Source organism: Musca domestica, unplaced genomic scaffold, assembly GCF_030504385.1.
Source record: "Musca domestica strain aabys unplaced genomic scaffold, Musca_domestica.polishedcontigs.V.1.1 9, whole genome shotgun sequence".
NCBI lineage: Eukaryota > Metazoa > Arthropoda > Insecta > Diptera > Muscidae > Musca > Musca domestica.
In genome coordinates, this window is record NW_026712435.1 from 16203418 (window position 1) to 16230942 (window position 27525).

At 33.7% G+C, this 27525-nt stretch overlaps 1 protein-coding gene across 1 annotated transcript in view; it reads right to left on the reverse strand.

The window, feature by feature from the left end:
• LOC101889977 (glucose transporter type 1) overlaps nucleotides 1-26398 on the reverse strand; it is a 164048-nt gene extending 137650 nt beyond the window's left edge. The window contains exons 1-2 of the mRNA XM_059131636.1: nucleotides 26133-26398; nucleotides 25499-25803 (exon numbers count right to left, since the gene is read on the reverse strand). The gene's annotated coding sequence lies outside the window, so the exon portion shown is untranslated. The remainder of the gene's footprint in view (nucleotides 1-25498; nucleotides 25804-26132) is intronic.
• Nucleotides 26399-27525: the final 1127 nt, after the last annotated feature.

The window sequence follows — 27525 nt, forward strand, 5'->3', positions numbered from 1 at the left end:
ACTTCAGTATATTGGGCATAACATACAAATCTGACAAAATCTGACAGTTAAATTAACACTTCTAGAATCTTAGGATCATTACTAATGGCGTGAAAAAAAATCACATTGGAGGATTCAGGGGGGGGGGGAAACAATTAAATCTTTAACTGAAATCCAATTTTATTTTTAAAATTAATCTTAAAGGCAACTCAGAACACTCACATCGTCTATATTATACACAACTACTAAACACACAAATTACTGCACTAAAAATAAGTCAATACCTTGCTTTTCAATAATTATGCCAAGAATTGTCATTTTAAAATGTATTTAATTTTCTAAAACAGATCTATTTTTATTCTTTTTTGTACTGATCCCACCGAAAAAAGCAACCAACTACATTTTCTATTTTTTTATGCTATTTTCGAAGTGTCCTGTTAGAATGAAACCAAGATTATTGTTTTCTAGAAAGCTTAACCTCTTAAGAGTTCATGTGTACACATTTGACAATAAATATCTGATTTTAATTTTTTGAATTTTGGCCAATGCACTATGGGTAAAAAGCATGATTTTTTGGCATAAAGTCATTTTTTTTTTTGGTTTCATATTTTGAAATTTAACTGATTTCCTAAATGTAGATACCCATATTAGAAAAAAAAATGTTTAATATCAATACGGGTGGCAACCCTTTTTTGCTGGCGAGCTTTTAAAGTCAGCTGTTTGAAAGTCACTTTGTTTTGGTACAACTGGCGGTAAAGATCAGCTAAGTTCAAGTGCTTCTGATTTGACAAAATTGAAAAAAATAAAATGTGTAATTATGGAAAACGTTAGTGCAGGTATGTAAAATTAAGACGAGGTGCCCTTTTTGTCATAATTGTCTGTTGTTGTAATACTGTGAATTGTTTCGTTTATGTATAGCTTTATATAAAATCTATAAATTGTAGTTGTGTTCCGTGGAGTGTAACTTGTGAATGGCAAAGCATTGCAAAAAGGTATAAATGCCAAGTTATTAACAAAAGTGTGTTAATTAATGAGTAACTAGCCTTTTTTGTTCTATTTTGTGCCAACACGTGTTTTGCAGATAAACATGTGTTTGTCCATGCAGCGCTTATTGAAATTTGGAAAAGCAACAATCGCTCAGAAGATGCACTTGTGAAATATGTGTTACAGAATATCAATAATATCAGTTTAAATGAAGACCAAATGCGTTTGATATCAAAACAAGTGAAAGATTTTGTTAATTATATAAAAAAGCATTTGCCAATGTGCATCCGTAAACTAGAGCGATTTAAAACTAAACATTCAAAATGGCTTAGCAAAAGTATAATTATTGTAATGAATGAGCAGTATGTTTCTCCAAATCATCATAGCCGATCGGTCAGATCGGCTATATAGCAGCTACATGAAATAGAGCCCCAACTCATATGAAAATTCGTAGGTCATCTTGGGGGCATAAAAATGAATACAAATCAAATTTCAATTCAATAGCTTCATAAACAAAAAAGTTGGGTCAAATCGGCCAGATCGGCTACATAGCAGCTATATGAAATAGTGTCCCAAATCATATGAAAATTGGTAGGTCATCTTGGGAGAATAAAAAATGAATACAAACCAAATTTCACTTCAATAGCTTCATAAACAAAAAAGTTGGGTCAAATCGGCCAAATCGGCTATATAGCAGCTATATGAAATAGTGCCCCAAATCATATGAAAATTGGTAGGTCATCTTGGGAGAATAAAAAATGAATACAAACCAAATTTCACTTCAATAGCTTCATAAACAAAAAAGTTGGGTCAAATCGGCCAGATCGGCTATATAGCAGCTATATGAAATAGTGCCCCAAATCATATGAAAATTGGTAGGTCATCTTGGAAGCATAAAAAATGCATAAAAACCAAATTTCAATTCAATAGCTGTGAAATTAGAGTTTATGCCAAAATAAACGTAAAAAAACCCATAGTGCAATGGCAGCGACCACTGTGCATTGGTTACTCGCTGACTTGTTTCGCAAGTTATGACAAATAAAAGTTTTGAAAATTGTGACCCTTTTTGGGTGAGGTGCCAGAAGGAGTTCGTAGATATACAGGGTGAGATGAAAAAACTGCAACAAACTTCAAACTGCTGTCATTTCTAAGCCACTCGTCCGACAGCTATTAAAATAATTCCAGTGAGAGCCACTTATATACGTGGTTGTGTAGGGTATCATAAAGTCGGTTCCGTCCTACTTTTGAACCGCTGCACAGATTTTCTTGAAAATTTTCAAGTATACTACAACATCTCCTGGAAGTAACCTATAGCCTATATAGAGAAATTCCACTTGGAACTGAAGATATAGCATCAGATATCTATAGATCGATTACAAATACAGTCTCCAAATGTGGAATTTGTAACGGAATTTGGAAAAAAATAAATTTGCCAAATTATATTGAAATCGCTGATTTGGATATGGCTCCCATATATATTTTCGCCCGACTTCATGCATTTGAAGCATTAAAAACGCTGTGTAAGCTATATTTCAATGAAACTCGGAATCTGTGATGGAATTTGTCAAAAAAATTTGTCTTCCAAATTACATTGAAATCAGTTGAAATTTGAATGAAGCACCCTTATATATTTTCGTCCGATTTTAGGTATTTGATGCACCAAACACGCTATGTATCTCTAATTTCAATGAAACTTGGAATATGTAACGGAATTTAAAACGCACATAAAAACTTCAACCAACTTCACACTGCTGTCATTTCTAAGCCATTCGTCCGACAGCTGTTAAAATTGTTCCAGTGACAGCTCATTATATTGTTTTCAAGCGTACAGAAGCATTTTGGTGAGCATTTTCCAGAAAAAAGTTATTCGTGATGGAATTCAAGCGTGATAGTGTGATTTCTTTATATTTGGCTGGGAAACCACAAGTGGCCATCGTTAGAGCACTCCAGCATTTAAATGAGAAAAAAATCTTTTGTGTGTCGTAGCATCGCTCGTTACCGTGATACTGATAGCGTAGCCCGACGTCAAGAAAGTTGACGGAAGAAAACAGCAACATCAGCAGAAATGCTTCGAAAAGTAAAGAAGCGACTTGATCGAATTCCACGTCGCCAAAATGACTCGTAAGCTGAACATATCGCAACAGTTTTATCCCTTCATCCCAATACCGAATTTAGTAACATTTAGCACAATTATAGCACACATATCCAAAACCAGCTCCTTCTCTCAATCACAGACTTCAACAGAGACCTCATTATCAAATTTGAGCATGCCAGTCCTAACCCTTCACCCAATACCAAATTTAATTGAATTTAGTACTTTACAAACAATTATAGTATACATTTCAAAAAAACCACCTCCATATCTTAATCTCAAACCCTATCAGTGATATCTATATTAAATTTCAGAATTTCCGCTCTATCCCTTCAGCCAATACCAAATTTAGTAACATTTAGTACGCATGTCCAAAACAATATACATATTTCCATATTAGACAGCAACAGTGATACAAAATTAGTACCATTAAGTATTTTTTGTACAAATTTGGGACACATTTTCAAACCACTGCCAAATCTCAAACACAGATACCATCAATAATCTAAATACTAAATTTCAGAATTTTGCCCCTTCACCCAATTCCAAAAATTTTACTATTTAGTAACCTTCGTACAATTATAGCACGTATTTCCGAAACCACTTCCATATATCCAGGCTACACACGAACAGCGACCCTAATACAAAATTTCAGATTTCCAGCACTATCTGTTCAATCAATACCATACTGTACCAAATATAGTACAATTTTGTACTTTTCGTGCACTTGTAGTAAACTTATCCAAAACTACCTCTTAATCACAAAACTAGCACCAACAGGAGCGTCAATATTTCTTTTCTAATTCCAGTTTCATCCGTTTAACCTAAACTGTTCCAAATTTAGAACCGTTCGCACACTTATTACATATTTCCAATATACTCTCCATATCTTAACCACAGACACAAATAGTGCAATCTATATTAAATTTCAGAATTTCAATACTGCAATATAACCAAATTTAGTGCTATTTAGTACTTTTCGTACAATTATAGTGCAAATTTCCCATCTCAATTCCTGATACCAACAGAGACCTCAATATCAAATTTGATTTGAAATTCCAGCCTTATTCCTTTATACAACTCCAAGGTGGTACTATTTACTACCTTCCTCAAAAATATAAAACGCATTTCCAAACTCACCTCTAAATTTCAACTTCAGATACCAGCAGTTATGCAAAATATCAAATTTCAGAATTCTATCTCCATCTCTTCAACCAAGACCATATGTGCAGGTTTCACCCCGATCCCAAATTTCAGATTTTAAGAACAATCTGTTCAGCCTATACCAAATTGTACCAAATATAGTACTACAGAGTGAGATAAAAAAAAACTGCTACAATGTCAAACGCCATAATTTTTAAATTTTTTTTTTAAATTTTATTGAATGAAAGCTAAAAATGTCGGAAATAGCATCAAATTTTAGAATAAGTTTAGATTTATTCGAATTGGTCACCTTTTTCACGAATTATGGCCTTCAAACGGCCAATGAAATCGTCACACGCTGCCCGAATGTTGCTCTGCGGTATTTTGGAACATTATTGCCAAACTTGCTTTCCAAAACACTCCGGAAACAATAGTCCGACGGATTTTGGTGGCCATTGTGAACTGGAAATGAATCAAGGAACCTCATTTGGTAACAATTCTTGGGTGGGGCGAGCTAAGTGCGATGGTGCTGAGTCGTGTTGGAACGTCCAAGGTCTGAGGCCAAAATGTTTGCTTGCCCAAGGCATTAATACACCCTCCAGAATATTTTCGCGATAATATTCGGCATTTATTCCGATGCCACGGTCGATTAATACGAGCGGAGAGCGACAATCGGTTGTTATGGCTGTAAACACCATCACCATGGCCGGCGCTTGAGTTCTGGTGGCCAACCGAAGGTGCACATTTTCAGCTGACTTCTTTGGCAAGTAAACACGATCATTTTGCTTGTTTACAAACTGCTGGACAACGAATGTTTTCAAATCGGAGAAAATCAAATTCGGCAGTTCACCACTTGCTACCAAGCAAAGCAACTCTTTAGCTCTTTTGATGCATAAAGAGTTGCTGCACTTTTTGGAATTTCAATAGCTTTACTCCGAGCTCGTTTTTCAATATTTGCCGAATGGAATATCGTGATATGTTCAGCTTACGAACCATTTTTCGGCCACTGCGACGCGTGTTTCGATCAAGTCGCTTCTTTACTTTTTGAACCATTTCTGCTGATGTTGCTGTTTTATTCTGTACACCTCCTTGACTTCGGGCTCACGGTAACGAGCGATTGTACGAGACACAAAAGATTTATAAATATTTAAATGCTGGACTGTTCTAGCGATGGCCACTTGTGATTTTCCAGCCAAATATAAAGAAATCACACTATCATGCTTCAATTCCATGACAAATAACTTTTTTGCTGGAAAATTCTCACCAAAATGCTTTTGTACGCTTGTAAACAATATTATGAGCTTTAACTGGAATAACTTTAACAGCTGTCGGACGAGTGGCTTAGAAATGACAGCAGTCTAAAGTTGGCTGCAGTTTTTTCATCTCACCCTGTATTTAGTACCTTTCTTGCAGTTGTTGTGGACATTTCCGAAACCACCTCTATATCACCCAATGAAAGATTTCAGATTCATCTGTTCACCCAAAACCAAATTGTTCCAAATTTAGTACCATTTAGTACAATTCGCACACTTAGTACACATTTCCACCTTCATGTTTCCATCTTACTTTCCAATATCAAATTTAACGTTTTCAGCTCTATCTGTTCACATAATATCAAATGCTACGTGTCCAGAAGTTTAGCACTATTGTAGAACTTTTCGTAACCTTAAAGTTGGAATTTCCAAAAACCCTTTCATACATCTTACTTGTACTCCATCAGTGACTCTCGTTTCAAAATTCTAACTCGTTCCATTTGTTCCATACAATGTCTGCAATTTTTAGTACACTTCCTACCCTTTTAGTACGAATTTCCCAAAACCCAGTCTTATCCCACGTCTGCGCACCTAGACTGAAACTGGCGATAAATTTCATGGGCATGGATTCTCAGTCGGTCATATTTATGTATTTAGATTTACTGATGCCTGTTTGCAGTTTGGTAAGTACTTACTGATGATGTTTTGTAAGTAGTTTTTGGAACCTAAATGTACTTAATAAACTCATCATTTGGTTTTTTTTTTCTTTTTCTTTTTTTGCTGGGAATTAACACACACAAATGTATGTGGTATTTTTCATTAACATCCTCATGACCACTCATGAACATATACACCAACTCAGCCACGTATGCTAGGATGCATCCTCTGTATATATACAACGACTCGACCTCATGTGGCTGTTGTCTCTGTTTTTATACCCTACACCACATAGTGGTAAGGGTATTATGTCTTTGTGCATTTGTTTGTAACATGGAGAAGGAAACGAGATAGACCCATAGTTACTTTTGAGAACCTTCATAGAATCACTTTCTGAGTCGATTTATGCATGTCAGTCCGTCTGTCCGTCCGTCCGTCCGTCTGTCCATGTATTCTTGTGAACAAAATGCAGGTCGCATTTATTATCCGATTGAGATGAAATTTTCCAAACAATATTTTTTTGGCCCAAGGACGAACCCTATTGAAATTGGTGAGAATCGGATCAAATTTAGATATAGCTCCCATATATATCTTCATCCGATTTCGGGTTAAATGTGCACCAAATGGCTAATATCAGCCCAAATGGCCCGAATTTTGGCACATGTGACCGAGATTAGCCTTAAAGCAAATACAACAAATTTGGAGAAAATCGGTTCAGAAACAGCTATAGCTCCCATATATATATTCATCCGATTTCGGGTTAAATGTGCACTAAATGTCCACTATCAGTCCAAATTACCTGAATTTTGGCACACCCAACCGAGTTCGGCCTAGAAGCAAGTATATCAAATTTGGAGAAAATCGGTTCAGATATAGCTATAGCTCCCATATATATCTTTCATCCGATTTGGTGTTTAAGCCTCTCACATTCGTAATATGCACTCCACAAGAATGATATTTGGTACCAGATATAAGATACAGCCCAGAAATAGCTTTTTGTAATTTTATCGAAATCGGTTCAGATTTGGATATAGCTCCCATATATATCTTCATCCGATTTCGGGTTAAATGTGCACCAAATGGCCAATATCAGCCCAAATGGCCCGAATTTTGGCACATGTGACCGAGATTAGCCTTAAAGCAAATACAACAAATTTGGAGAAAATCGGTTCAGAAACAGCTATAGCTCCCATGTATATATTCATCCGATTTCGGGTTAAATGTGCACCAAATGTCCACTACCAGTCCAAATTACCTGAATTTTGGCACACCCAACCGAGTTCGGCCTAGAAGCAAGTATATCAAATTTGGAGAAAATCGGTTCAGATATAGCTATAGCTCCCATATATATCTTTCATCCGATTTGGTGTTTAAGCCTCTCACATTCGTAATATGCACTCCACAAGAATGATATTTGGTACCAGATATAAGATACAGCCCAGAAATAGCTGTTTGTAATTTTATCGAAATCGGTTCAGATTTGGATATAGCTCTCATATATATCTTCATCCGATTTCGGGTTAAATGTGCACTAAATGGTCAATATCAGCCCAAATCACCAGTCTAGAAGATAATACGTAAAATTTGGAGAAACCCGGTTCAGAGATAGCTATAGTTCGTAAAATGCACGATAGAATTAGATAGATTTTGATTTTGTACCAAATATCTCATAGAGCTCTGAAATGCCCTGTATAAACCTTTTTAACGAGAGCTCTACTAAATATGCATAGTGGTGTAGGGTATCATATAGTCGGCCCCGCCCGACTTTTGAGCTTTCCTTACTGTTTTTTTTTTTAACCGTGGCTGAGATTACATCATCAAACGTCAGAAAAAAGTGTTGATGAAAATTAATATTAAAGTGTTTTGTAACTTTACCACTTTCACATAATTTGCCATAGTTTGCCCAAAAATTCGGCATGTATTTATATACATATCTGTGTGTGTGTTCATGGCCTGAACATGTTTTCCAACTGAGTTTTTAATGAGATTCATTTAAAATTCATATGTAATTTACAAGAGGTTTAACTTTTTAAAATTAATATTCTTCATTCTTGTTAAGCCCAGGCAGGAAGTACTCATTTTTTTGTTTTTGGTTAGTTTGTGGTAGGACGGTCAGAAGCACTTCCAATCACATGTACAAGGAGTAGGTGTTTTTAGCCTTGGTTGCATTTTTAATTGAAAGAGAGAGAGAGAGAGAGAGAGAGTTATGTCGAACAGTAAAGATAACATTTACAATATCAAATATTCTGACAATCCTGACAAGTAAAGGGCTAGATGTTATTGGTTTATACGTCAACAGCTCTTCACCCCAAACCCCAAAAGTGAATTCCATACCAAATTTAACAATTCCATCTATAATCCAACACCAAACGGCAAATTTTGTGACATTTTTCATTTTCCGTACGTTCATGGTACGAATTTTCAAAACTACCACTTCCCTCTCAAATACAAACACCAAGAGTGACATCAAAAACAAATTTCAGGATTTCAGCTGTACGCCTTCATCCATTATTATATTTTAAACTCAGATACAAACAGCGACCTTAATATTAAATTTCAAGATTACAACCCTGTAATTTTCCCCAATAATAAATTAACACTTAGTACACATATCCAAAACCACCAAATATAGTACAATTCAGTACTTTTCGTACAATTATAGTACACATATCCGAAATAACCTCTATATATTTAGGCTGCACATGAACAGCGATCGTAATACAAAACTTCAGATTTCAAACACTATCTGTGCAACAAATCCCAAATTGTACCAAATATAGTACAATTTAGTACTTTTCCTGAACTTGTAGTAAACATTTCCTATTTCTGATTTCTAGCACTATCTATCTTTACCAAATTTAGTACTTTTTCGTACAATTATAATACTATCTGTTCAACAAATATCAAATTGTACCAAATATAATACATTTAGTACTTTTCGTGAACTTTACCAAACTTAGTACTTTTCGTATAACTATAGTACACATTTCCAACACCACCTCCGTATCCATGCAGATAACAAGAGATAACATCAAATTTCCGGATTCAAGCTACGAGATTCTATTCACCCAATACCAAATTTTGTATCCCTTTGTTTCTGCTTTTCGAACAATCATAGTACACATATCCAAAACAACCTCTTTATCACAAACCTATCTTAACCACCACCATATCTTTACCACACACACACACCAACAGTGACATCCATATATATATTTAATTTCAGGATTTCAGATCTATTTCTTCATCTTCATCCAAATTTTGTACCATTCAGAACTTTCCGGAAAATTATAGTACACATTTCCGAAACCACTTCCATATGTTTAGGTTACGCAAGGACAGCGCCCCTAATACCAAATTTCAGATTTCAAGCACTTCACTATGCCAAATTGTACCAAATATAGTACTATTTTCAAAACATCCCCTTTATCAGAAACCTACCATGCACTTGGACTCTAATAAAAAAAGTTCAACATTTCAATTTCATCCGTTCACCCTAAACCAAACTGGTCTAAAACTAGTACCATTTAGAAGGGTTCGCACACTTAATACACATTTCCAAAACCAAACTTACTTTTCAATCTCTATTCTCATACCAAATTTTAAGTTTTTAGCTCAATCCGTTCACATAATACCAAATGGTACAGTTTTAGAAGTTTAGTACCATTTTAGAACTTTTTATGGTCTTAAGGTTCGAATTTCAAGAGAATCTTTGGTACATTTATCCAGTGACTCTCATTCCGAATTTCAGGATTCTAGCTCATACTGATAGCCCAATACAAAAGAATCAAGTTTTAGAACTTTTAGCATGAATTTCCCAAAAACCAAGCATTGTCACACGACTACGCGCCAAGACTGACTCTCGTTCAAAATTGTAAGACTTTAGTTTCAGCCGTTTCGTCTGGGCGTTGATTTCAGGTCAGTCCCTATTCTTTTATAAATATATATTCGTATAAAAAATGAGCCTATTCCAGCAGTCTTCCGTCATAGAATACAGAACCCGTTAAAAACTCTACACACCGAATAAATTATTCCCATGAAAAATACGGCTTAAATTATCAGAATGCCGAATATCGGGAAGTACCGAAACGTGAGAGCTATAGAGAAACGTGAATATATATAGGCAATAATTTGTCACAGGAGGCAGACCCCATTACGAACCCTAAGAGCCGAATTTTCAACAATTCCGCGAGAATATGTGACTTATATCAGCAGAATACAGAATATCAGGAGGTGGATATATGGACAATAATCCCCCACAAGAGATTGAAGTCGCTACAGATTCTAAGTAGTGAATATTAAATAATTCCTTTATAAAATACAATTCCGTTACATAATACCGAATATCGGGAGGGAAAATAATCTGCTACAAAAGGTATAACTCGTTTCGAACTCTAAGTAGCGAATTTTAAATAATTATTTTAGAAAATTTATATACAACCTATAGTATTCTAAAGGATACAAATATGCTACTGATGAATATCTGTGGGGAAGCCATACTGCAGCTCTCTCTCTCTTTCTCTACCTTCCATTTCACTATAAATTTCTTGGGAACCATGGCTAACATATGATACACAATTTTTACATAATATTCCATTGGCAAAATTCGACCCTTGGTTGGCCACCGGCCACCAGAACCCAAGCGCCGGCCATGGTGATGGTGTGAGCCACCATAACAGCCGATGGTAGCTCTCCGCGCGTATTAATCGACCGTTGCGTCAGAATAAATGCCGAATATTATCGCGAAAATATTCTGGAGGGTGTATTAAAGCCTTGGGCACGCAAACATTTTGGCCGCAGACCTTGTAAATTCCAACGGGACTCAGCACCATCGCACTCAGCACGGGCCACCCAAGAATGGTTACAAAATGAGGTTCCTCGCTTCATTTCCAGTGTAAAATGGCCACCAAAATCTCCGGATACCAATCTATTGGACTATTGTGTCTGGAGTATTTTGGAAAGCAAGATTGGCACTAGAAAATCGTCTCGATCGCCTCAAGCAAGAGCTTCGCTGGGAATGGGCCAAAATACCACAGATCAACATTCGGGTAGCGTGTGACTGTTTCATTGGCCGTTTGATGACCATAATTCGTGCCAAAGGTGACCAATTCGAACCAATCTAAACTTATTCTAAAATTTGATGCTATTTTCGAATTATTTGTTTTTTGTCAATAAAATTTAAAATAAAAAATGTAAAAATTATGACGTTTGACTTTGTTGCAGTATTTTTTTATCTCAGCCTGTATATGCTACTAGTCTTGCGTAAATAGTTATGGATTAATTTTAAAAGTTAAATTGAAAACGAGTGAAAAAGGAGTAAGTCCGGCCGGGACGATCTTTGAATATCCTCTACCATTTGGAAGAAATTTGAACATATAAATAAAAAATTACGTTAAAAACTATTGTTGAAATCTTAAAAATACCGAATATGGGGAGTTGCCGTTATATTGGGGCCTATAAGAAGACGTAGGCCTGTATACGAAATTCCGGTGAATAATGTCGCTAAAATAATCAAAATTCCGAATATAGGGAGGGAGCGTTATATGGAGGGGACTATACGAAGACGGAGTGGACCTGCAAAGGCAATTTTCTGTCACAGTCGGTAGTACCCATTAAGAACTTCAAATACGAAATTTGAAACAATTCCGTTGAAAAATTTCGCTGAAATAATCAAAATACTGAATATAATTAGGTACCATAATATGGGGCTATATGAAAACGTGGATCTGCAATTTTCGGTAACAGGCTGTAGCACCTGTTACTAACGCTAAAATCATCAAAATTCCAAATATAAGGAGGTACAGTTATATGGGAATTTTACCAAAACCTACACATATAGGTCTATGCAAGGCTGATTTCTACATAATGCAGCCAATTTGCAGCAAATTCGGGTTAAAATTATGATTAAAACACCCAAAAAATCAAAAATCGGTTGGTACAGTTATATGGAAGCTATACCAAAAATGTGGATCTATATAACCCATTTTCAATACCAAAAGTTCTGCAGACTTAACACACGTCAGCTTAAATATTATTAGACTACTTCATTTCGTTCGGTAGCTAGGGGTATTTCTTTTGTCATAGCACTGGCGGCTTTTTCCGAAACCTAGGTATACCCAGCCTCCTTCTTCTCCACTAATAAACAAACGTTGTTTTTATAAAAACAACAATAATGGCATTAATCCTGACTATTTTGAAACAACAATCAAGACATACAGCATGACATACGGAATGACAAGCTTAATATACCCTACATAGCATGGTCGAGGGTATAACCACTGTACCCATGACGATGTGCGAGGAGAGCAAATACTTCAGCTTATTCTCTTCCTTCCCCTTTTAATGTTAGTTTTTTCGGAATGTGAATATTTAAGATCTTTATAGCTTTGATAATGAAGCCGATGGCGCTTTGTCTAATGGGAATTCCAAACTGTCTCTGTATTTAGCAATAAATATTTGTATTTTATTTTCAAGATCTATAATTTATACAATTATAATTATTTAATGGAAAAATTACATTAACAATTTCAAAATATAACACGGCTGTTGCGTCTTTTGTAATTTCAAAAGCCACATTTTTCAATAATCACGTGTAGTTTAAATCAGTATTCTTTTACAAAAAAAAAATATATATATTAACAATTTCTTATTGAAAAAGTGGTATGCGGTACAGTAAATTTTGTTTAATTTATAAAAAATAAGAGAAACATATATGCGAAATGCATTTCCTTCTGGGAATTCGTAAACCCACTTAAAACCCATTAACAAATATTCTTCAAGTGAGTACATCCAATCAAACTTCATTTGATTGGTGTCACGTTTCTCGTGTCTAACTGCACTTATCTTATCTCGTTGTTGTAAAGTGACGTTAGTAATTAGAGTCAATTGCGTTTCAATGGCTTTATCTGAGAAATCATATCTAAAAAAATATTGTTAACAAATTGTGGTACACAACAGCCCTGCTTAATTGGATACAATTTTATGTTTCAAACATATATTTCTCAAAATAAGTAATTTAAAATTTGTCGAGCATTTATCCAATATATAATTACAATCAATGTTTTCTTATACCCTGTACAATACACAGTTTATTAGGTTCATCGTCATTCCGTTTGTAACTCATCAAAGTAATAATTTTATACCAATCTAGACTGGATGAGACTAAAATTTTAAGACGATTTAGCCCTGTTCGTCCGTCCGCTAGAGTCAAAACGTATTAAGATATGAAGCTAAAATTTTGCACAGATCAGGTTTTTTGTCTGCAGGCAGGTCAAGTATGAAGATGGGCTATATCGATGCGCGATATCATATAGCCCCCATATAACCGAGCCACCGATATTCGGTATTTTGATGATTGTAGCCAAATCTGTCAATGGAATTGTCTGGAAATGTACACAAGGAGTTCCTTCTAAGCAGTTTACCCCCTCGAAGAGAATTGTCTACAAAGGTCCACGATATCGTATATCCCCCGATACAACGTTACTGCGATATTCGGTATTTTGCCGATTTAAGGGACGTTATTCACCGGATTTGCTTCAAATTTCTTAGTTGAATTTCCAAATATGTATTATAGCATGTGACATGAAATCGTGTATGCAGGTCCAGGTCTTCGTATAGCCCCCATATGACGGTACCTCCCTAGATTTGGTATTTTGATATTTTGGGTACAATATTCAATTTTCTATGCAGGTCCAGGTCTTCGTATAGCCCCTATATAACGGTACGGCATTTTGATGATTTTAGCGACATAATTCACCAGAATTGTCTAAAATTTCGTATTTGAAATTATAAATATGTTCTACATTCTATGACAGAAAATAGTTTATATCCAGGTCCAGGTCTTCGTATAGCACCCATATAACGGTACCTTCCTATATTCCGTATATTAACGATTTTAGCGACATAATTCGCCAGAATTGTCTAAAAGTTCGTAATTGAAATTTTAAATATGTTATACATTCTATGACAGAAAATAGTTTATGTCCAGGACCAGGTCTTCGTATAGCCCCCATATAACGGTACCTACCGATATTCGGTATTTTGCTGATTTTAGGGACATTATTCTCAGGATTTACTTCAAATTTCGTAGTTGAATTTCCAAATATGTACTACAGCATGTGACATGAAATTGTCTATGCAGGTCAGGTCTTCGTATAGGCCCCACATACTTCGTATAGGCCCCATTTCCTATATTTGGTATTTTGAAGATTTAATTTACAATATTCCCCGGAATTGTTTCAAATTTCGTATTTGAAGTTCTAAATATGTACTACAGCATGAGACATGAAATTGTCTATGCAGGTCCTGGTTTTCGTATAGCCCCACATAATAGAACCTCTTTATATTCGGTATTTTGACGATTTTATGTACAATATTCACCGGAATTGTTTCAAATTTCATAGTTGAAGTTCCAAATATTTAGTACAGCATGTGACATGAAATTATCTATGCAGGTCCACGTATTCGTATAGCCCCCATATAACCGTACCTCCCTATATTCGGTATTTTGACGATTAAGCGACATAATTCACCGGAATTGTTTCAAGTTTCGTATTTGAAGTTCTAAATATGTACTACAGCATGTTACATGAAATTGTCTATGCAGGTCCACGTCTTCGTATAGCCCGTATGTTCCGTATTTTGATGATTTATGTACAATATTCAGCGGAATTCTTTAAAATTTCATATTTGAAGTTCTTATTGGTACGACACTCTATGACAGAAAATTTTTTATGCAGGTCCAGGTCTTCGTATAGCCCACAATATCGGTACCTCCCTATATTCGTTTTTTGATGATTTTAGCTACATTATTCACCGGATTCTTTTAAGTTTCGTATTTGAATATAGTTATGGCCTATGATAAAAGTTGCCTTTGATAGTCCTCGTCTTCGTATAGACCCCCATATAACGGCGACTTTCTATATTCGGTATTTTTAAGTTTTTAATAGAATTTTAAAACGAATTTTATTTTTTGAAAATTTTTAAATTTGTTCCAAATGGTGGAAGGTATTAAAAGTTTGACCCAGTCGATCTTAATGATTTTTTACTTGTTTTTCTTTAAAGGGTGCATAAATAGTCTGTCATTTAGTTGTGCTCCTTACAATAAAATTAAGATTATCTCCGAATATAATTTTTCCTCGAAATGTATACTAATAATGAAAATTAAAAGAAGCCATATTCTACACACGTTTACCCTTTCATAATAACTTCAATACGAACTTAGCAAAACAATCAATGTTTTTAAATCATATGTTAATTCAATATAACATTGTTGTTGCCCTTGCAATTAAATTAGGATTTTCTCTTAGGAATGTAAATTTATTTCCTATCGTCTAATTGAAAATTATTCTAATTGAAAATTTTGTATTATCGTAAGAATAAAAATTGAAGAGATTCATATTTTCATAACAGCTTATCCTTCCTTCTTACATAAAAATTACTTTGCGAGCTTTTAAATACAATGACTGAATTTTTTTTTTTAAACAATGACGTCAAAAGTATTGTTTCAATTTTCAATATAGAATATTGTTATAATTTTACTTAAACATTTTTTTGCAATATTGAACGATAATTACAATTTCCAGTTATTAAAAATTTAGTAATTGCTATTTGGTATTTTTTCTAACCGGCCTTTGCTTTGTGACGAAGTTTTCAATGAATTTTATTGAAATGCCGTTTTGTTTCAAACTTCAGCATGTAGTCTTTTACATGGAACGATTTACACACAATCATAACTAGTTTAAAATAAATTTGGAAAATATTGATAGGTATGACAAAGTAGAAAATAATAATGGTTTTTAAATGAACGAATAACTTTATAACTTTTTTTAACTGGATTGAGATAAATAACAAGATATTTTTAAAGTCTCAATAGCAAACGACAATCACCATGATATGACCATATGATATCCTGCAATAACATGAACATATAACAAAGGTGATATTAAACTATTAGCAAGAAAGAAAACATCTAAGTTCGTCCGGCCCAAACTTTTAATACCCTCCATCATATGGACAAAAATTGAACATTTTCAAAAAAAAAAAAAAAAAAAAAAACGAAAAATTCGAACACGTGGTAATTTTTGTATACCCTCCACCATAGTATGGAGGGTATATTAAGTTTGTCATTCCGTTGGTAACACAAAATTCTTGATCAGCATAAAATTCTATGTCGCTTTAGCGATGTCCGTCCGTCTATCCGTCTGCGGAAATCGCTCTAGCTTTCGAACTAAATGAAGTAGATTAATAAAATTTTACTCAAATGTATGTTATGTCTATAGGACTTTTGGTATTGAAAATGGGCCACGTTTTGGTATTGCCCACATATAACGGTACTTCCCGATATTGGATATTTTGATGATTTTAGCGAAATTATTCACAGGAATTTTTTTAAATTTGTTACTTGAAGTTCGTAATGGATACTACAGCCTATGACAGGAGATTGTATCTGCAGATCCACGTCTTCGAATAGCCTCTTACCCCCCATATAACGGTACCTCCCGATATTCGGTATGTTTATGATTTTAGCTACATTATTCACCTATCTTTTTTAAGTTTCGCATTTGAATATTGTAATAGCTTATGACAAATGTTACCTATGCAGGTCTATGTCGTCGTATAGACCCTAATATAATAGCTATATTCGGCATTTAGACAGAATTTTTAAAGGATTTTATTGTTTTTAAGAATGGCCAAATTCGTTCCAAATGGTGGAGGGTATTTATTTGTTTATAATTATTTTTTATAGGCTGTAGTATCAATTCCGAACTTCAAATTCGAAATTTTAAACAATTCCAGTGAATAATGTCTCTAATATCGTAAAAATGCCGAATATCGGGAGGTACCATTATATGGGGACTATACGGAAACGTGGACTAACATGATCCATTTAGGAACTTAACCTGTCTACTGGCAAAATACACATGTCTGCAAAATGTTTAGTTTCCTCTCTCAATTCGTTCGGAAGATAACGTGATTACAACAGACATACGATCAAATTCAAATACGTCACGTCGTAATATTGCGATGAGGCCGAGGTCAGGTCTGAAAATTGACAATATTTGTCGTGGACCTTCCCAATATTTCTAATAATGCTAGGTCAGGTGCGAAAATGAACAATAGCGGCCCTCTCCATCAAGTATTTCCCCCTCGAAGGGTCCAAATTTCGAATAATTATAACTCTTATAAAATGTTACCGATTTTTTTTTTTTTTTTGTTAACAAAAGATCTGGTCTGATATATCCGTATACTCCTTCCGGTACCTCCACCTCAACGGGTCAAAAGTTTGAATAGCCGTAAAACGCGAAATGAGCACCCGATTCCTTTGAAATTCATCACATTCCGATATTTCCCCCACAACGGGTAACACACGAAATGACCATTCGATTCTTTTGGAATTCGTTGCATCCCAATATTTATACTGAAACAAGTTAGCTGGTGAATATGGTAGATATTTCTATCAACACAAGATCTGTTGTAAAGATGGTAGATATCGTATCTCTCACACAGAGTACCAAAATTTTGAATAACCAAAACTATAATAAAAAGCAAACTAAGCCAACAATCCAATTCGCTTAAAATTTCACACCTCCCAATATTTATATTAAAACAGAATTTGGGCTGAAGACGGAATATATAGTTTACTGCAATCCCACCCCCACAACGGATCAAAATTTGTAGTAACCCAAACTTTCAGAAAAGAGGAAATAAACATCCGACAAATTCTAAGCTACGCATATTCCAATGTTTCCACTAACACAAGATCTTGTGGGAGGATGAAATATATCGGGTTACTCCTTTTGGGACCTTCCCCACAAAGGTCAACATTTTGAATAATTATTATTTTAGAAAAATTCATACTTATTTTTTTTTTTTTTTTTTTTCTGAAAATTTCTCTCAACCAGAGATCCCATGAATATTGATTTTTATATCGAATTTATCGTCCCACTGTCACAAGAGACTAAAATTTTGAATATTTCGTTAATTAAAACCCATAAAAGCTGTCTTTCAAATCTGAATATCCGATTCAAGAATCCATGTCATCATAACTCGAAATCTTGATCTATGTTGATAATTTCCTTTGGGGTTTTATTATATTTTTGCCAAACGCCATAATTCCCAAAATGAATCTCCCATTTCTAAAGTATCTCTCTATCTTACTTTTTGTGGAAAATGTCAAAATTAAACAAAATAAAAATTCCCACATAAATCACAATATGTCATCCCTAACATGTCATTTGTTAAATATGTATTATCAACATATTTGTTGTTGTGACCTTTATGGTATGTTAATATAAGCACTTTGTTGTCACGGCCCATTGTTTGATTTTTATGCCTCGCAGTAGATGTGGGTTTGTTTCTCGGTGTGAGTTTGTTTACCTATTTTTAAGGTAATCTATTCGAAACTTAATATCATTTTATAATTTTATTTGAAACATTCCACTAAATAGCTCTCAGAATATTATAAACATGAAAATAAAAATGTTATTGAAATTTTAGTTTGAGGAGGTGTTGGATTTTCAGTTAGCTATACGCGTAAACTTGATGTGAAAAATAATTTCTATAACGAAGTCGAAGATCGGTGAATTTGACAGCGTACTGTATAACAGTCATAATTCTCAGTATGAACGATGATAAAGAAGCAAAATTTAAAAACAAAATTTTATTTTTTTAATTTATCACAAAACTGCACTGTGCCATTGGAAAGCTGGTTAAAAAATATGTAGCTATAATTTGACCACTAAAAGCCGATACATTGGTTTCTTATAACAATTTTTAGTGGCCAAAATCGATTAATTAATACTTATTTAATTGACTTTTATTGGCAAAAAATTGAAACATAGAAAGTTCAGCCGCTTTTTTTATTATTTAAGAGCAGATCTGTCCCTACAATATCATTTTGGAATGAAACTAAACATATACTTTCTCATACGTGCCACATATCTATCTCTGATAATCTAATTAGGAACCTATTAAGTATGACAAGCTGTTTTTAATCAACGAATTAAATCTTATCTTCCAAAATGTGGATGATGAGCACGGTTAGGTAGTGGTAGATGTTAGGGGGTATAAACACATTTTCCTCCAAGGGGTTGGGTTAAATTAGGTCGTATTTGGCATTTATAAAATATTTATATATAGTAAGAAGGTGATGAAAAAATCATATACATACTTACTATAGATATGTGTATATTTGTTGCTTACCTGAAATTAAAAAAATAAATAAAATGGTGTTATTAATAATTATCTTAATGTGACACATTTCTGCAATAAAATTAACAAAAATAAAAATAATCATTATGCACGGGTTGACATAAAATTAAATCGTGTAAAGGTGTCCAATGGAACATCATGTCATACAAAAAATTAGTGAGCAGTTTGTTCCTTTATTGAATAAAAATAATCCGATATCAGTGGAGACGTGTGGGAACTGTTCATAGAAGCGTATTTTCAAACCCTCAGCTATATGGCTACAGAGAGTATATATCATTTGATCTAGGCAAAACGTGCCTAATAGAAATAAAGGTTTTGGCTAGATCAATTTGGACCAAATCCAAATCAAATTGTGCTTTACTAATATCGTCCACCCTTGAAGACTTATAATATATATATACATATATAATAATAATAATAATAATAATAATAATAATAATAATAATAATAATAATAATAATAATAATAATAATAATAATAATAATAATAATAATAATAATAATAACAATAATAATAATAATAATAATAATAATAATAATAATAATAATAATAATAATAATAATAATAATAATAATAATAATAATAATAATAATAATAATAATAATAATAATAATAATAATAATAATAATAATAATAATAATAATAATAATAATAATAATAATAATAATAATAATAATAATAATAATAATAATAATAATAATAATAATAATAATAATAATAATAATAATAATAATAATAATAATAATAATAATAATAATAATAATAATAATAATAATAATAATAATAATAATAATAATAATAATAATAATAATAATATACAATATTTTTAAAGTTTTATTTTTTTTTTCGATCGGTCCCAACGCCACACTCACCCGCCCCTGCCGACCGAGGTTGCCACCTCCCAATTACGTAGGGAGCGCGTACACCCCATAGTCCGAACTATGGAGGGTTAGTACGTTAGGGAAACCAGCTACAGTTATACATCAGTCGGTTGTTTAAATTCACAAATAAAGACAACACACAGGAAATAAAACAACATATAACAGATAAGAGTAGAGAATCTGGCAACTACTTGCTTTAATACTAAAGATGGAAAATAGTGTGTTTAATGACATGCAAAGGGTCTGTCAATGATATTTCATTATATAATTTGTTGTAGATATCACATAAAGACCTCATAGGATTATAAGATTCATAATTGGATTTAGCCAAGCAAAGTTTAAGTGGTATGTAATTTCGAGTATTACGAGCAGGAATATTAAAATTTAATTCACCGGTTAAAAACTGTGAATCGATTTCGCCACGCAAAAGTTTTATAATAAATAAAGCTCTTAACGTTAAACGTCTCTTTTCCAGTGTCGGAAGATCAATTAGTTTTAGGCGATTCTCATATGGTGGAAGTGTATCATTTATATCCCATCCTAATCCTCTGAGAGCAAATAAAAGAAATTGGGTTTGTACTGATTCCAATTTAGCAGAATATGTTTTGTAAAAAGGACTCCACAATACGCAACCGTATTCTAAAGTGGGCCGAACCAAACTAATAAATAAACGCTTAGTCACATAAGGATCGTCAAATTCTTTTGACCATCTTTTTATAAAACCCAGCAATGACTTGGCTTTATTTACACATGAATCAATATGCAAATTAAAACGCAATTTATTGTCTAAAATTACACCAAGATCAACGAATGAGTCTACATTGTCCAATTTGTAAGAACCAATGAGGTAATCATTTTTAAAAGGTTGTGTTCTAAACAAAGACAGTTTTTTACATTTCTTGAGATTTAGCGTCATACCATTAGCACTGCACCAATTAACAAGGCAGTAGATATCATGTTGCAAGTTAAGGGAACTAATGTGAGAGTCCATATTACAAAAAAGTTTGACATCATCAGCAAACATTAGGATCTTAGAGTAACGTATAACCGTTGGAAGGTCATTTAGATACAATACAAAAAGTAGAGGACCTAAATGGCTACCCTGGGGGACACCAGAGTACACAGTTATCTGTTTAGAAAGAACATTATTGAAAGAAACTCTCTGTGTACGCCCTTGCAAATAAGATGATATCCATGATAAAAATAATGTTGCGAAACCCATTTTGTCAAGTTTATGTAATAATAATAAGTGATCCACTTTGTCAAAAGCCTTACTGAAATCAGTATATATAATATCAGTTTGGCATTTTATTGAAAACCCCCTGTGTACACAACATATAAGTTCTAATAAATTAGTTACAGTTGACCTACCCTTTACAAATCCATGTTGGTAAGACGATATTATAGACGAAACAAAGTGTGTTAGTCTACGCGAGACTAAAAACTCAAACAATTTCGGTATTGCACTTAATTTTGCAATACCCCTATAATTTTCGACGACACTTCTATTATCAGCTTTATGCAAAGGAATAACAAAACTAGATCGCCATACTTGAGGAAAATAACCAGATGTCAAAGAATAATTAAATATAGTGGTTAGAGGTAAATAAAGCTCATATGCGCATGACTTTAAAATGTAAGCAGGTACTCCATCAGGACCAGGGGAATTACTACTTTTTAACGATAGAAGACCATTTAAAACCTCCTCCTCAGACAGAATAATTTGGGGGAAATAATTTAATCTACTAATATTATAAGCATAATTGTCATTATGATTATGCTTAGAGTAAGTATTTTGAAAAAAGTCAGCAAACAAATTTGCTATTTCAAGGTGGTCCCCTGATTCCCTGCAACCAAGTTTCATGCTACTAGGAAATTCGCGGACTTTACGTTTTGAATTTACAAATTTATAAAAGCTTTTAGGACTCTTCTGAAAGTTATTTTTCATTTTTCTTAAATAAATCGAATAAGACTTTAAATTTTCAATGTTATATTTACTTCGAGCTTTTGAATATTTTGAATAATTTAAAGTGGTATTACATTCTTTAAATTTTTTAAATAACCTACTTTTTATGTTGCGCAAGCGCCTAAGATGTGGGGTAAACCAAACTGGTCCTGAGTCAGGATAGAACTTCAATAATGGAACTGATATAGTTAACGCATTTTTAAGTACGCTATAAAAATTTGAAATTTGCAATTCAATGTCACCTTCATGAGACCAACTTGAATTGGACAATATAGAACGAAGGAGATTAATATTAGTCTTAGAAAAATTTAATTTGTGAGGCTTAGTTTGTGGTTTTGCATAATTTGTTTGAATATTAAGTTCAAGGTCTATGACAAGTGTTGGGTGATATTTATCTTCCGGTTCTACAAAAGGTGAACATTTACTTAATGAAGTATTAACGGATGAAGAAAACACTAAGTCTAATATTTTACCTTTAAAATTATAAATATTATTGAGTTGATATAGACCTTGGTCAAAAATATTTTGCCAAAAATTTTCCATATCGTTAGACTGTACTGTTGACGAAACAGGTACATAATGTGCCGTGTCATCATCAAGGATCCACGATGTATTTGGTAAGTTAAAATCACCAAGACAAATTAATTCAGAATTTGGCGAGTGAATATGTGAAACGTTTTTAATTAATTCAGAATATTTTAAATAAATGTTTGAATCAGAATTTGGAGGAATATACGAACATGTTATGTAAATAGTTTGGTTAATGTAAGATAATTTCACACATACAAATTCAACATCTTGACTATCAGTAAGCATAACACGCTCAGAGGAAATGGAATTGTGAACTGCTATGAGTACCCCTCCACCAACTTTATTTAATCTATCATTTCTAAAAAGTTGGTATTGATCGGATAAGATTTCAGTATCACGGATATCCGGTTTAAGCCAAGTTTCTGTAAAAACGAGAATTTTAAGATCTGATTCAAAAGACTTTAAATATGTATTTTTAAGTTTAGTGTTTAGGCCTCTAACATTTTGATAAAGCAAAGATATAGATTTATTTAGTTTTTTGGGACATTCGAATCAGAAGGTAGCGTTATTGGTTTTACAAAATTTCGCCGTTTTCTAAATTCAAATTCTTTTACCAATGCACCGTCTGGCCAAAAAGAATCTTTTAACATTAGATCATACAATTTAGAATGAACCGTTATTTTAAATGATGATAAATCACGTGGTATAGATGAGTTAAATTTCAAAATGTTATAATCATTATCAAGAACGTTTTGAAGTTTTGACTTGATATAATTACTAATGTTATCTACAGAAGTACTAGGATGTAGTCTAGAAACAAATATACTTTTTCTGGGAGCAACTATGATTAAATCGTTATTACTAGTAGAAGGAGCATTTTCTGGAGCACATATGATTATTGGAGGCGGAATCTGTGGAATATTAGGGGTAACTTCTGTGGAATATTAGGGGTAACAACTAAAATTAAATTTTACTGTGAAAACTCTATTTATCGGCCCATTGTGCGAAAACTATGACACCTGCGTCTATATGAAAAGGCGCGCTGGAAAGCTCACGTCTTCTATTTTCAAAATCAATTGACCTATAGCAAATATTTTGAGAAAAAAAAAATTTTGTGAAAGTGACCCTTTTCCTGCGAAAAATATTTATCCGCAAATTGGAAAATTTTTAATTTATCTTTACATACATATGTTAAAATGAATAAAGAGAAATTCAACAAGTAACAAATTTAAAAGCAGTAACTTCGAACGGACCGAACTTTGAATAGCCTCCACAATATGGAACGGATATGGAAATATTAAAAAAAAAAAATAAATAAATAAAAACCTTTAAAAATTCTATTAAAATCTTAAAAATACTCTAGTTCAAAGTGCAAATATGAAATTTGAAACAATTCCGAAGAATAATATAGCTAAAATCATCAAAATACAGAATTAGGGAGGTACCGATATTTAGGGGCTATACGAAGACCTGCACTTGCATAGATAATTTTCTGTCATAGGCTGTAGTACCTATTACGAATTTAATACACGAAATTTGAAGCAATTCCGGTGAATAGCGTCGCTGAAATCAGCATAATAACGAATATAGGTCGGTTCCTTTATATGGGAGCTACAAGATGACCTGGATATGCATAGACAATTTTCTGCCATAAATTGTAGTACCTGTAATTTGAAACAATTGCTGTGCAAAGACGTGGACCTGCATAGCCATTTTCCCGTCACAGACTGTAGTACTCTTTACGAACTATCATTACTAAACATAAAACGATTCCGGTGAACAATGTCGCTAAAATTATCAAAATATCGAATATATGGAGGTACAGTTATATGGGGGCTATAAATACATGTGGACCATCGGTTGTTATTGCGGCCCACACCATCACCATAGCCGGCGCTTGAGTTCTGGTGGCCAACCGAAGGCGCACATTTTCCGCTGGCCTCTTTGGCAAGTAAACACGATCATTTTGTTTGTTTACAAACTGCTGGACAACGAATGTTTTCTCATCGAAGAAAACCAAATTCGGCAGTTCACCACTTTCGGCCAAGCGAAGCAAATCGGTGTAAGTTCTTGCACTTTTTGGAATTTCAATGGCTTTACCCCGAGCTCATTTTTTAATATTTGTCGAATGGAATATTGTGATATGTTCAGCTCACGCGCCGTTTTTCGGCCACTGCGACGCGGGTTTCGATCAGGTCGCTTCTTTACTTTTCGAACCATTTCTACTGATGTTGCTCTTTTTTTCCGTCCACTTCCTTGACGTCGGGCTACGCTACCAGTATCACAGTAACGAGCGATGGTACGGGACACAAAAGTTTTATTCACATTTAAATGCTGAAGTGCTCTAACGATAGCCACTTGTGGTTTTCCAACTTTTTTTCTGGAAAATTCTCACCAAAATGCTTTTGTACGCTTGTAAACAATATAAGGAGTTGTCACTGGAATAATTTTCACAGCTGTCGTACGAGTGGCTTAAAAATGACAGCAGTCTGAAATTGGTTGCAGTTTTTTTCATTTCACCCTGTATATGTGTGCAATATTCGTTCTAAAGATGGCGTGCTTATAACAGACAGATGGACATTGCTAAATCGACTTAGATTTTATTCTGATCAAGAATGTATATACCCTGTAGGGTCCAATGTGATTATGTCGAGGAGTTACAAACGGAATGTCTAATATACCCCCCAAAATATGGTGGAGGGAATACAATTAAATAAACGATCGTTATTACGTATTAGAACTATACCCACCAAAAAAAGAAAAAAAAAATATAGTAGATTTAATTACTTCGCAAACTTACCTAACTGACGTCGTAATTATTTATGCCTTCTGGTATTTCCACTGCATTTCACATTAACAACATTCTAGTTGTGAATGGAATTCAAGCTAATCTTGATCCATGCACACAACAACAACAACAGCAATGCGAAACAATAACAAATACTATAAACAATTAAGCACAACAACGCCAACAATTGAATTGACACTTAAAAATTTTAATTCAAACCGAAGCAATTTAAACTGAATTGCAATGAATCACAAAACATTTAAATGCTAATTTACAATGTTTTGTTTGCAACAAAGAGTTGTAGACAACAACGAAAACTAGAAACAATAATCGAAAGTAAAACCAAATCAAAATATTGACAAAACATTTGTTGTTGTTTTTTCAGCTGGAGAAAACAATTTAGAAAACGAAAACATTTTAGATGGCAGATCAGAAAAAAAAAAAACACTTTCACAAACGGCAGGGCAAATGAACCCGTAAGTGCCTCGCCTTTATCTCAAATTGGAAATGGGCAAATATTATTTTTATTTTCTTCACAACTTCTTAAAAATATATAAATTTTTTTGATATTTCATTTCAATCATGAAAACACTTGTGTGGAATTTTTATGGATTCTTTGTGAACAAATTTATTTGATAATAATCACATTTTTTTTTCTTCTTTTTCTTGGCTGTTATAAATTTAGGTGGTAATCTCCGTACGCTCACCGATCGCCGTATATTAAATGTACAACACGCGCTTAATACTCGCCGCGATGCACTGAATCGCTGTAGTCTGCTATATCTGGAGATGGAGTGGTGACGCGAAAGGTTTGTTTTGTTGATGTGGACTGTGACGACAGACGAGCGAACGCCACCGCAGCACACTCACCCAGCCAATGGCTATCAAAACACAACCAACCAACCATTCGAACATGACAGGCAAAACCAGTTGATTGTTTAATAATAAACCAGAGACAACGATCGGCATTGAGAGCATAAACGTAGACGTAGTCGTCAACGTCGACGTTGGCGTTCATGTCGCATTAGAAACAACGTCTGCAGCACCGGCAAGAACAACCTGTTATTTGATTGAAAGCTGTTTCTTGCCAGTGTTGCCATGTTAAATGCAATCAAAAGACTACTCCCCCAAGATAAGAAGGCCAACAAGAAAATAGTTAAATTGGTGATTTTGAAATGTAGTTGAAAAACAAAATAATGAAAGTATAGACAATTTTTCGTATCGTATACTGATCGAAGTTATTACTAAAACAAAAAAAAAAAAAATAATAATAATAAAAAGTATCAGTCGCTTTTGCCAACAGTAGTATACCCTCAGCCAATGTTCGATAATTTACACATATTTTGAGTTCTGTTACGATTATTAAAATGCTTAACCCTTTCTGGAGTAAGTTCCAAAGGAATAGGCCAATATTGTCCATTTTGTATTGGACCTAAATAAATATCATATAAATATTGGGACTTGCCAGGTTTGGCTTATATCGACTACTTCCTTCACTTTATATGAGATATGAGATCAATTTTAGAAAATTTTAAAATGTGCGTAAGGTATCAGATATAGTCAACCGAAGTATTCCATTTTCATACCTCATCTAATTCATCTTAGGTTTCTGGTTAAGAGAAATATTTAGATATAGCAACTTTTAAAAATGGCTGACTTGTTTCGCAAGTTATCACAGATAAAAGTATTGACTTTTGTGACTCTTTGTGGCTGAGGTACCAGAAGGGGTTCGCAGATAGAGATGAAAAAGCTGCAACCAATTTCAGACTGCTGTCATTTTTAAGCCACAGCTGTTAAAATTATTCCAGTGACAGCTCATTATATTGTTCACAAGCGTACAAAAGCATTTTGTTGAGAATTTTCCAGAAAAAAAAGTTATTCGTGATGGAATTCAAGCGTGATAGTGTGATTTCATTATATTTGGCTGGAAAACCACAAGTGGCTATCGTTAGGGCACTCCATCACTTAAATGTGAATAAATATATTGTGTATTGTACCATCGGTCGTTACAGTGATACTGGTAGCGTAGCCCGACGTCA